General features: G+C 47.1%; 2 protein-coding genes across 2 annotated transcripts in view; one reads left to right on the forward strand and one right to left on the reverse strand.

Annotated features, from left to right (window-relative positions):
* LOC310694214 (zinc finger protein with KRAB and SCAN domains 3-like) overlaps positions 1-9,579 on the reverse strand; it is a 274,745-nt gene extending 265,166 nt beyond the window's left edge. Inside the window, exon 1 of the mRNA XM_083477221.1 lies at positions 9,368-9,579. The gene's annotated coding sequence lies outside the window, so the exon portion shown is untranslated. The remainder of the gene's footprint in view (positions 1-9,367) is intronic.
* The window catches only part of PEA15 (proliferation and apoptosis adaptor protein 15), a 58,911-nt gene that overhangs the window by 21,002 nt on the left and 25,319 nt on the right, over positions 1-12,590 (forward strand). The window lies entirely within an intron of this gene.

Raw genomic sequence — 12,590 nt, forward strand, 5'->3', positions numbered from 1 at the left:
GCTGGAAATGAAACAGGAGGGGAGAGTTGCTCCTGTGCCCGAATCCTGCTTGTGTTTTCCACAGGCAGCTGCTTGGCCCCTGTGAGAACAAGACGCTGGGCTAGTAGGGTCGTTGGCCTGATCCTGACAGGGCAGTTCTTAACTTTCCCTCCATGTGCAGTTTGGGACTAGCGGTTTTAAATCCCCTCTCCGAAGTGCCGAAGTGGGAAAGGGGCTCCAAGGCAGAGAAGGACTGGAGCCTCTCCATGCCCACATGACAAGCTGGCTTTTGTCCCACCCCTCTCCCCCCACCCAACTATTCATGTGTCAGTTAAATCCCCAGCCTCATTTCAACACATCATTCTCTATTTAACGGGGTCTATTATATGTCCTTGCATTTGCAAAATCCCCATCTCTCTCTCTCTCTCTCTCTCTCTTACACACACTTACACACACACACACACACACACACACACACACACACACACACGGACACACGGACACAGACAAATCTTCTTTGCAACTGGTCTCCAAACTTCCCCTCTTTCTGCTGGTTGTCTGCCTGGCCTCTTCTCTGGGCACGGATGGCTCTGCCCTGCCTTCCACAGTCAGAAACCCTAATACAGATTTCCGGTGTCTGCGTCTGCACAGACACAATTTCTGGCATTGGCATCTGTGCAGACATGATTTTCGGCATCTGGGAACGCGCAGACGCAATTTCTGGCACTGTGGAAGTGAGTCCCTGCGCCGTGCTCAGCCGGTTTAGCGCAGCGCGCGGGGACTTGCTGAGCGAGTGGCTCAGTTTGGAGGCGGCTCATGGGCCAGTTAAATGACCCCCGTGGGGCACTTGTGGCCCATGGGCCTTAGGTTGCCATTGTTGTTGTTGTTTAGTCGTGTCTGACTCTTGGTGACCCCCTGGACCAGAGCATGCCAGGCCCTCCTGTCTTCCACTGCCTCCCTCATGCTGGTAGCTTCGAGAACTCTATCCAATAATCTCATCCTCTGGCATCCCCTTCTCCTTGTGCCCTCCATCTTTCCCAACATCAGGGTCTTTTCCAGGGAGTCTTCTCTTCTCAGGAGGTGGCCAAAGTATTGCCCTAATTCCTCTTAATACCAATTGCTGGGAACCCGCAGGAGGGGCGGAGAGAGTCCTCTTGTCCTTTAATCCCTTTGGGGCACCTGGTCGACCGCTGTGAGAGCAGGACGATGGACTCTGTGGACTCTCCTTGGGCCAATCCAGCAGGCTCTTCTTGTGTTCTGGAGTTCTTGTCTGTAAAATGGGCGCAGCTTTTATCCCCAGCCCCTTTATAGAAATGACATTGACTGTCCTTTGTGATTTGGGAACAAACTCCCAGTTCTTTACCCATTTGCCTGCTCTAATCACAAGAGCAAACGAAAAGAAAACAAACAAACAAACAACAGCCCATGAAGACACTTGCTAAAGACACCCAGCTACAGAAGATTGTGCTTTTTTATGTATATAAAAATTATTATCAAAAACCTTAGATTTGTTCCAGAATCAGAGGCAGTGATGCTTCTGAGTCCCAGTTCCTGGAAACTGCCATGGTGCTCTCAGGTCCTCCTTGAGGCACATGCTTGGCCACTGTGGAAAAAGGATTCTGAATTAGGATGGGGCCCCTTTGGCCTGATCCTGCAAGCTCTTCTTATTACTTTAATGACGGCAGTGGTGGTGACAATTATGATGTCAGGAGGGAAGGGAGATTATATTCAACCTAAGCTATGAAAGCTCCTATTTCCCTACCCACCCTCCCACCCCCAACTCCAGCTTTCCTTCTTTTCTCTCGAGTCTGTGAGAAAATATTCTTGGCAGGACACAGGGGAAAAATAATTGCTCTCATCACAATTCTTCCCCCTCCCTGCGCTGCAGCCCAGCTGCTGTGTATGCAAAACGGCTTCTTTTCATGAATGAACCCCCTCATGCATATTGATGAACCGCTTTGCATATGAGCCATGAATGGAGGCCAATTTGGTTTTGTTTTTTAAAAAATTGCAAATGCCTGGTTGAGTCTTCCCATTTGCTGGCAGCTCCTCGGTGTTGAGCCTGTGAGGGTTGCCTCCCCACACACCCCATAATAAAAGGACTTGGGTTACGTCCACACAGGACATTTAGAGCACAGTGTGCACACACAGTGTGCATACCCCACAGTATCCTGGGGATTTTAGTTTGTTAAGGGTGCTGAGAATTGAAGCTCTGCTAGGGATAAGCTACAGGGCCTAAGGATTATGGGGGGGCGGGCAGAGCTATGTCTTCTGAATGTGCTGTGGGGAGGGGACCCTGTTCACAGGTGCTGGAACAAGGCACAGTTCTTAATAAACCATCTTACCAACCGGAAAATGGACGTATAATCGCGGCCGTGCTGTGAGGGGAATCAAACGACAGACAACACCCTGTGCATGCTAAATATGTTAAAGAATTTTGGGAACTACAGTGGTACCTTGATTCTCGAACTCAATCCACTCCGGGAGTCCGTTCGATTCCCAAAACCGTTCAAAAACCAAGGCGCAACTTCCGATTGGCTGCAGTAGCTTCCTGCAGGAGCCGCATCGGATGTTCGGCTTCCAAAAAACGTTCGCAAACCGGAACACTTGCTTCCAGGTTTGCGGCATTCGGGAGCCAACTTCTTCAGGAGCAAAGCCGTTTGAGTATCAAGGCCACTGTATTGTGGCCAATAAAAAGAGAGTATGAGACCTCTGGGTATAGGGACGCAGGTGGCGCTGTGGGTTAAACCACAGAGCCTAGGACTTGCTGATCAGAAGGTCGGTGGTTCGAATCCCCATCACGGGGTGAGCTCCCATTGCTCGGTCCCTGCTCCTGCCAACCTAGCAGTTCGAAAGTGCGTCAAAGTGCAAGTAGATAAATAGGTACCGCTCCAGCGGGAAGGTAAATGGCGTTTCCTTTTTTTAAAAAAATAATAATATTTATTAAGTTCCCAACAAATTAAGCACAACACTACAAAAAAGCCAAAAAAAGAAAAAAAACATACAATACAATATAATACATAATAAAAAAATAATTTAAAAAAAGAAAAAACAAACATAATAAAAAAAACAAGACAAAACAGAACAAAACAAAAACCATTTAAAATTTCAATTTCAACATCCGGTGGGAAGGTAAACGGCGTTTTCGTGCGCCACTCTCGTTCGTCAGAAGCGGCTTAGTTCTGCTGGCCCGGAAGCTGTATGCCGGCTCTCTCGGCCAATAAAGTGAGATGAGCGCTGCAACCCCAGAGTCAGCCACAACTGGACCTAATGATCATGGGTCCCTTTACCTTTTATGAGACCTCTGGGTATAGGATGGTATATAAATTCAATAAATAATAATAAGACAGTCAGGCTGGGCCCAAAACTTGCCCGTGGACAGAACATCACTCCCCAGCACTCTGTGATGCTGCAAACAATTTAGCAAGCCCTGTAAGCCACCTAGTTGGTGGCTATTGTGTTTCCTTTGCCACTCGGAAGCCTGGGGGAAGAGCTGTGGCTCAGTGGGGGAACATCTGCTTTGCACACAGAAGGTCCTGGGTTCAATCCCTGGTGGCATCTTCAGGTAGGGCTGAGAAAGACTCCCTTGCCTGAAACCCTGGAGAGTGATTGCTAGGCAGTGTAGACCAGGGGTCAGCAAACTTTTCAAGCAGGGGGCTGGTCCACCATCCCTCAGACCTTGTGGGGGGCCGGACTATATTTTGGGAGAAAAATGAACGAATTCCTATGCCCCACAAATAACCCAGAGCTGCATTTTAAATAAAAGCACACATTCTACTCATGTAATAATATGCTGATTCCCGGACCATCCATGGGCCAGATTTAGAAGGCGATTGGGCCACATCCGGCCCCCGGGCCTTAGTTTGCCTACTCATGGTGTAGACAGTGCTGGGCAAGATGGACCAATGGTCTGACTCAGTATAAAGCAGCTTCCTTGTGGGTGGGTTTGTAACAGTGACACAGCCGTGGGAAGGAAAAGGCGCAGCAATTAGCCACAGAAAGCTTGGTTCACGGAGGGAAAATGAGATACTTCGATTGAGTTTTGCTCGTGACTTTTGGGGCCTTTGCAAGTCATGGAAGCAGCTGTTTCGGTCCCAAAAGAGAGAGTGAGAGAGAGAGTGTGTAAAGCACGGAGGAATTTAATGCATCACCATCTCCTTTGTGGACTTCTAAGTTTAGAAACTCACCAAATGCCTTATTAAAAGAAGAGAGTGTGCATGTGAATCTTGCGGCACATTATTAAAGTCTAAAATGGGTTTATTGCAGCAGAATCTTCCTTGCTTCCGAGCATGCAAATTTTAAAGCTCTGAAATTTGTCACCCAAAATCCCTTGCAGGCCTGTTTTTGCATCTTTTCCAAAAAGCCCCCACCAGCTGGTGGGAAACTTACAGGCCAGCAGAGAAACAGACACAGAGAGAGAGAGGCTTAATTCTTCCAGATCCTCTCAGTGGCTGCTCTACTTTACAATGAAATTGATAAAGCCAAACTAGAAAAGCCAATTCACACTTATTTTTAACTGAAAAGGAAAAAAACTGGCCCTATCAGGACAGTGTGTTTGATTGTCTGCCTCCCTTTGAAATGTGCAGCGTTCTCATTATCCATCTCGAAAAACTAGAACTGCAAACCAAGAACTAGAACTGCAAAAGGGATCCTTACAGGGGGCCACACGTGAGCAACTCAATTCCTCACCAACATTAGGCTTGTGGATTTAAGGCTGGATACAAAATTATCTCCTGGACATCATTGCATGTGTCATCGTTCTAGCAACCTGCCTGGCCAAGGTTTAAAATATTTTTCAAATAGCCCATTGCGAAGTCTTTTACTCTGTGAGAACCTGGCAAATGATCGATGATGGATTCTTAGGTAGTTCTTTTTAAGGGGCGTGGGGCATTTTCAAAAACAATTCCCTACTGAGAATTCCCTTTGACTGCTATTATTATCACCCTTTTAAGTCTGAGGCCAGTCCACAGGCAAATGACTTGAAGCTCTCAAACAAATTAAATAAGGTTCTTTAAAATTAAATTATCCAGTCGTGTAAGACGATTTGTATCTGTCTTTTACTGTTTTCCATTGACTCACAATGTTCCCTCCGCCCACAACATTTCTGGCTCCGGGCCAAGTTAACTAAATGGATGCTAAGTAATTGAGCATGCAAGAATATTTTGCTCCACATCGAGAACAACATACAAGGCCTCTTATGTGACTCGGAAACATTGGTATCTCTCAAATTAAATGAGCTGAGCCAGGACACTTCCGATTTGCAACTCGCTTTAGCTCGTGAGAGCAATTACAGACTGTCCCCTGTGTGAGCGCTGATGTCTGTTTATATCTTCCTTCGCTGGTGACTCTCCTCCCCTGACCTTCCTTTCCCATGGGAGATGGATGGTGTCTCCATTAATTAATGCTACGGGATCCTTTGCAGGAGCTGAGGGAGGGTAGCTCAGAGGCGCTTAGAAACCCCCCCATTCAGAAACTGTTGGTGTCTGAGAGCAGGCTGCTGTTGGAGGTTGTACTACCAACCTTACTGTCTGCTTGTGAAACATGGGCCACTTACAAATGCCATCTCCAATTCCTCGAAGGATTCCACCAACGGTGTTTCCAAAAAAATTGTACACATCACTTGGGAAGACACTAATACCAGTGTACTGGAAGAAGCAAAGATCACCTGTGTCAAAGTAATGATTCTTCAACATCAACTTTGTTGGACTGGTAATGTGCGGATGCCTGACGATCGTCTTCCAAAGCAACTACTCTATTCCAAACTTAAAAATGGAAAGCCTAATGCTGGTAGTCAACAAAAGACTCTCAAGGCCAATCTAAAATTTGTTGTTGTTGTTTAGTCGTGTCCGACTCTTCGTGACCCCATGTAGTATAAACATGTAGTATAAACACCGACAACTAGGAAACACTGGCCTGTGAGCGCTCCAGTTGGAGAACAGCTTCACCAAAGGTGTCATGGGTTTTGAAGACACTCAAACTAAGGACGCAAGGGAGAAATGTGCTAAGAGGAAGGCACGCTTGGCAAATCCACACCGTGATCAACTCCCGCCCGGAAACCAATGTCCCCACTGTGGAGGGACGTGTGGATCCAGAATTGGCCTCCACAGTCACTTACGGACTCATTGTTAAAACTATGTTTATGGAAGACAATCTTACTCGGCTACAAGGGATCGCCAAAGAAGAAGAAGAAGAAGCTGTTGGAGGAGGAGGAGGAGGAAAGGGGAGGTGTAAAATCCAGGCTGTGGAGCAAGAAAGAAGGAAAGGTCTGGATAAGACAATAATTATTGATAGGGCTGCTATATTTGCAAGGTACTCCCCTCCCCTGAAGATTAATATATTCCTGCTCTGACTTTCAGGGGCCCTGTAGTGCTTAATTAGACTATGAAACTCATTTCCACGGGAGGCAGTGACAGCCCCCAATTTGGATGGCCTTAAAATAGGATTAGTCTTAGAGTGCCCCCCCACACACACACTTGGGGGTCAGGATGCAAACCCTGTTAAAAGATCTGCAATAAAAAGAGAAGTGCCCCAGTCAGCCGAAGGTAGCAGCAAGCTCTACCGCTGATCCTGCAGGCAGCTTCGTAAAAAGAACCTCATTCACATGATGATGGGCAATGATTATGTCACTTGCTTTGATAACAAGCCATGATAGCAAGCGGTATTCTTATCACCATCACTGTAAACCTAGATAGGGCTGCATTTTACCATATGTTACATCGGCTGTGGCTGCTGGCGCACAGATTCATTTCGCAGCCTTTGTGTACCTCGCACAAGATCACACATCCTACAAGCTGCTTCTGTCCGTGGCCCATCTTTCGTTGGAAGAGCCGGGACAGATAAAAGAAAGTGTTTCGTCAGACACAGTACTTAGTTGAACTGCGGAACTCCCTCCCACAGGAAGCAGTGATGGCCACTGTAATAAACGAAAATCTGCCCTTATTCCCTTATGGGGGACGCAAGAGCCCATATAGAGTCCTTACATAGGTTCCCTATTGGTAGGAGAGAATAACAGAGGCCAACCAGAGAATATTGAGAAGCAAAGCAGCTCGTAAGCCTGATCTTTATTGAACTGTTGCAACAGGGTGCTCCCCTCACACGCAGGAGAAGGAGGACTCAGAACCCAGGTGTGCCCGCCCTTATATAGACATTTTAAATTGCCCGCCTTGGAGTCCAAGACCACCCCCAGATACATCATACCTACATCACAGAAAGGGCGGTCTACAGCAGAAATCTGAGTGTCTTGTTTATCTCTCTGGCAGGTGACCTGTTAATGCTCACTTGATTGGATACCCTGGGGAGCCTGGCCAGTCTTTTGTAATGAGATCTACTTAGTTCCTGGGCCAGGTCACAGGCTCACCCTATTCATACACAGATACACCCTTAAGACAGGATTTGTGAAGGAAAAGACAATGGGGAGGCTTTTCCATTTTCCTTTGACCTTACAGAGAAAACATTTGGTCAGTTTGGGAGCCAAAATGGCTCCAGGGCTGCCCTCCTGTGCTGCCTCAGACATGTGGTCCACACATCTATGTACATGTTTGCTTGGTACATTTATGAACATTTATTTTATATATAAGCCATCGAGATAGAGAAACACCCTCACAACATGAACAAGCGTGACGACACGTCCCGCCTGCCAGACATCTGGAAATTAGCCCTCCCCACAAAAACCGACACCAGAACCAGAGGCACACAGAACGCCATCACCAATCAACCACACCAGACCCAAACCCAGACCCTCTCCACAGATAAATTACAGACACCATCCAGTAGCCAAACCATAGTGGCACCTCCGGATGCTGCACCCCCCTGCAATCCCTACACAGATCTGGCTGGCACAGGGCACAAAACCACAGCTCGCCCCTATACACGAAGCCAAGCCAGAGCACAACTAAGTGCAGTACAGCCATCTTCTCAGAAAAACTCTTCACAAGCTCAAGAGGTCAAGACACGAAAGCTTTAGCAACTAATCCACACTTAATGACCCACCTAAGTGGTACTCAGAATATCACTCAAGAAATCACTCAAGATATCCCTCAAGTAATTAAGGAACAAAAGAAGAAAAGGCACACTAACCTGGGAACTTCCTCTCTGCCCAGAACATTGGAGGCTATACACCACACCCCCTCAACAGTATTTATAGGAACTCAAACACTGAGATCCTGCTCTGTTCCAGTAACAAGAAGCCGAAAGCACCAGCCTGAAGATGACGAGTGAGACCTCGTCGAAACGTCGCCTAGACACCCCAACTCTTACACGGGAAGACACCCGAAGACACCAAAACCTGCATTCCTGTACCCGTGAAAATCTACGAAAACATATATATATATATATGACCTTAATTTTTTTATTTCACCACCAACCTGGATGGCTTTAAAAGAGGACTGAGAGGATTCATGGAGGGAAAAGCTATTGATAGCTACTCGCCATGACAGTGAGTGTGGGGCAGCGGTGCTTCTGAGAATGCTCTTGAACCCTGCCTGTGCGTTTCCGGAAAGAGACACCTGGTTGGCCTCTGTGAGAAGAGGAAGCTGGACCCCTTGGCTCTTCTTGTCTCCTTATTTCCACAGCCTGCCCAGGAGCGGGTTTAACAAGGAGTAAAGCCGTGTCCCGGGAGGGGTGTGAAACAGAAGGAAGAAGAAGAAGAAGGCACAGCTGGTCCGAGAGCACCAGGCACCGCCACTTCCTCAGAAGCAGATGAAGGGCTGAGTCTCGTGTTGCGGCTTTCTCTCTCTGTGTGTGCCTCAACTGTGGCGTGTTAATAGATCGGAACTGTTAGAAACACATGTTTAAACACACAGGCGCGCACACTGAGTTAATTGGCTGCAAGGGGGACGCAGCAAGCAAACATGTGTTAACCAGGCCACGAGTGTTTCTGTCAACGTAGGCATCTGAGCGTAGATTTTATTACTACACAAAGGGCCTGACCTACATACAGGCTCCGAAACCCCAAATTTAAAAAGTGAGGAGGAGGATAAATAGTTACTTGGTCTATTGTTACTTGATGCATCGCATTCGCCAGCCTTTGCAATACCTGGCTTAAAATAGGTTACTGACTTGAAAATGACAAACATCTGGAGTGCTGAAGACGTGATTAGTATTCTGTACGGAAGCAACTCAGGATGGTGGTCCTCCAGGGTTTTAGGCAGGGGGTAGTTCCAGTCCTAAAGCTCTGGTTTTCCCAGTAGTGATGTGTGGAAGTGAGAGCTGGACCATCAAGAAGGCTGATCGCCAAAGAATGGATGCTTTTGAATTCTGGTGCTGGAGGAGACTCTTGAGAGTCCCATGGACTGCAAGAAGATCCAACCTCTCCATTCTGAAGGAAATCAGCCCTGATTGCTCACTGGAAGGACAGATCCTGAAGCTGAGGCTCCAAGACTTTGGCCACCTCATGAGAAGAGAAGACTCCCTGGAAATGACCCTGATGTTGGGAAAGATGGAGGGCCCAAAGAGAAGGGGACGACAGAGGGCCAGATGGTGGGACAGTGTTCTCGAAGCTACAAACATGAGCCTGACCAAACTGCGGGAGGCAGTGGAAGACAGGAGTGCCTGGCGTGCTCTGGTCCAGGGGGTCACGAAGAGGCGGACACCACTAAACAACAACAGTTCCAGTCCTACCTGGAGAAGCTGGGGATTGAACCTGGGACTGACTGCACGCAAGGCAGATGCTCTACCGCTGAGCTGCAGGCCTTCCCCAAAGTTGGAAGGACCAGCTTTGTATATCTTGCATAGCTGTGATTCCTGCATTGTAGCAGGTTTGGACAACATGACATTCCAGCACTATATTCTATGGTCTCTGATGCATTTTGTAAACTCTGATTTTTGTTTTCTGGTCTCTGTGTTTTAGTATGCGCTAATATACAGTATAGGGGACGCGGGTGGCGCTGTGGGTTAAACCACAGAGCCTAGGACTTGCCGATCAGAAGGTCGGCAGTTCGAATCCCCGTGACGGGGTGAGCTCCAGTTGTTCGGTCCCTGCTCCTGCCAACCTAGCAGTTCTAAAGCACGTCAGAGTGCAAGTAGATAAATAGGTACAGCTCTGGCAGGAAGGTAAATGGCGTTTCCGTGTGCTGCTCTGGTTCGCCAGAAGCGGCTTAGTCCTGCTGGCCACATGACCCGGAAGCTGTATGCCTGCTCCCTTGGCCAGTAAAGCGAGATGAGCGCCGCAACCCCAGAGTTGGTCACGACTGGACCTAATGGTCAGGGGTCCCTTTACCTTTACCTTTTAATATACAGTATATTCTAAAAATCTGTGGCCTAGGGCATGACATACTTTGGGCTGCTAGGTTTAGAGCACCTTCTGGTCCCTTTACAATTCCTCCCTCTCCTCAGTAGCCCTGGAAGGGAAGACACAACAAATCAGGCTCTTGCACTATTTGGAATCATAGAATCATAGAATCATAGATTTGGAAGAGACCCCAAGGGCCATTGAGTCCAACCCCCTGCCAAGCAGGAAACACCATCAGAGCACTCCTGACATATGGTTGTCAAGCCTCTGCTTCAAGACCTCCAAAGTAGGAGACTCCACCACACTCCTTGGCAGCAAATTCCACTGTCAAACAGCTCTTACTGTCAGGAAGTTCTTCCTAATGTTTAGGTGGAATCTTCTTTCTTGTAGTTTGGATCCATTGCTCCGTGTCCGCTTCTCTGGAGCAGCAGAAAACAACCTTTCTCCCTCCTCTATGTGACATCCTTTTATATATTTGAACATGGCTATCATATCACCCCTTAACCTCCTCTTCTCCAGGCTAAACATGCCCAGCTCCCTTAGCCGTTCCTCATAAGGCATCGTTTCCAGGCCTTGGACCATTTTGGTTGCCCTCCTCTGGACACGTTCCAGTTTGTCAGTGTCCTTCTTGAACTGTGGTGCCCAGAACTGGAGTTACTTCACCATCGTAATTTCCCCTTCTTATGGACTTTTGGGTCATGCTACTTGCTCACGTATACATAAGCGCCATGCGTGTAAGATCAAAGCAGTTTACAAAAGGACAAAACAATAAATACGAAAAAAATTAACCACCATACTTTAAAACATACAAACATTGAAATACTAAAACAGATAAAAATTGCTTCAACATTTTAAGCCTCTACACAGCTGCACATCCATCTCTCCCTCACTCTTTGCACAAGCACATCTCTCTCTGCACAGCGTGTAAGATCAACTGAGTGTACAAGTAAATAAAATGAAATAAAAGCAAGCAATGCTTCCCCCAATGTGCTATTTCCATCCAGATATGCAGCGAGGTTACTGGAACAAGCTTTTTGTAGTGAAAAAATGCAACTAAAGCACTGGATGCATCCCTCAGGCCTTGTCCTTACTCAACCTCTGAGTATTTCCTTCCTCCTCCAGGCATGAGTGTGTGAGAGAAATTCAAGTTGCAGAGGCCCCTAATGCGATGTGACTGGGAACTAGCCTCCCCTCAGACTGCATTTTGGAGCCACTGCGGAGATGTCCATGGCAGCCCTGCAGACACCTTGAAAGCTGGGGTACTTTCTAGGGTGTTTTCCCTCTTTCTAAAGAAAACCCTCGATTTGCAAAACGTCCAGATCTGCAAGCAACGGCTGCCCTCAGGGCTCATGGACTTGCTTTTAGAGCAAAAGGGCTTGCATGTCACTTACCAAGAGGAAAAAGAAAACTATTTGCACAGAGCTAAGAAATTCTTCGGCAAATCATGATAACAATAAAATAAATAGTTATTATTTCTCTCCTGATTACAGAAACGTTGGGAGTTTCCCTTCCTGGAGTGCAGTTTTCCCTCATGAATTTAGGGGAAATGGCCTTTTCCACAAGTCATGAAGGAAGCCTGGCTAGAAACTAGCTTTGCCTCAGAATATATATACTGTATGGGAGCCACTCTGCAGATGCATTTATTTCCTGATATACAACAGTCTTTCTTCCAAGGAACAGGGAGCTCTATTGCCATCAATGCAGGGCGCCCCTTGCTTCCTTCTTTATGAGAAATCTGCCTCTCTCTTTTTTAAAAAAACCAACCCACTTCTTGTCCCACAAAATAAACCCCCCTCGGCTTCCTCTCAATGGCGTCTGAGAGAACTAAATAGTGATGTCTGGCACGTTGTGAGTGGGGAAAAACCTCCCCTCAGAATTCATTTTTGAACCTTTCTGTAGATAAAGGAACATGAAGCGAGGCCACTGCTACTTATTTCCTAAGAAATTGCACTCCAATTTGTATCTCCTCCCAACCAAGTTCTCCCCTTCTATAAATGGCTTCTGAGTCTTCACCCCTTCAAGCCTCCCCAAAGGATTCCCTCTAGCAATTAGTTCATGTTCATTAAGGGCTAAGCTGCTGCCTTAAGAATTGGCAATGCTTCTTATAAGGAGGAAACGCTTCCCCTCCTTTTGGAAATACTCCATCGAATCTACCTGTGTCTACGGTGTAATAAACAGAAACCTGCCCTTATTCCCTTATGGGGAACCCAAGAGCCCTTATAGAGTCCTTTGCAGGTTCTCCATCGGTCATAGAAAATAACGGAGGCCAACCAGAGAATATTGAGAAGCAAAGCAGCTAGTAAGCCTGATCTTTATTGATCTGTTGCAACAGGGTGCTCCCCTCACATGCAGGAGAAGGAGGAGGACCCCAAACAAAGGTGTG

This window comes from Podarcis liolepis (assembly GCF_965112155.1).
Source record: "Podarcis liolepis genome assembly, chromosome: 15".
In the NCBI taxonomy this organism is placed as follows: domain Eukaryota; kingdom Metazoa; phylum Chordata; class Lepidosauria; order Squamata; family Lacertidae; genus Podarcis; species Podarcis liolepis.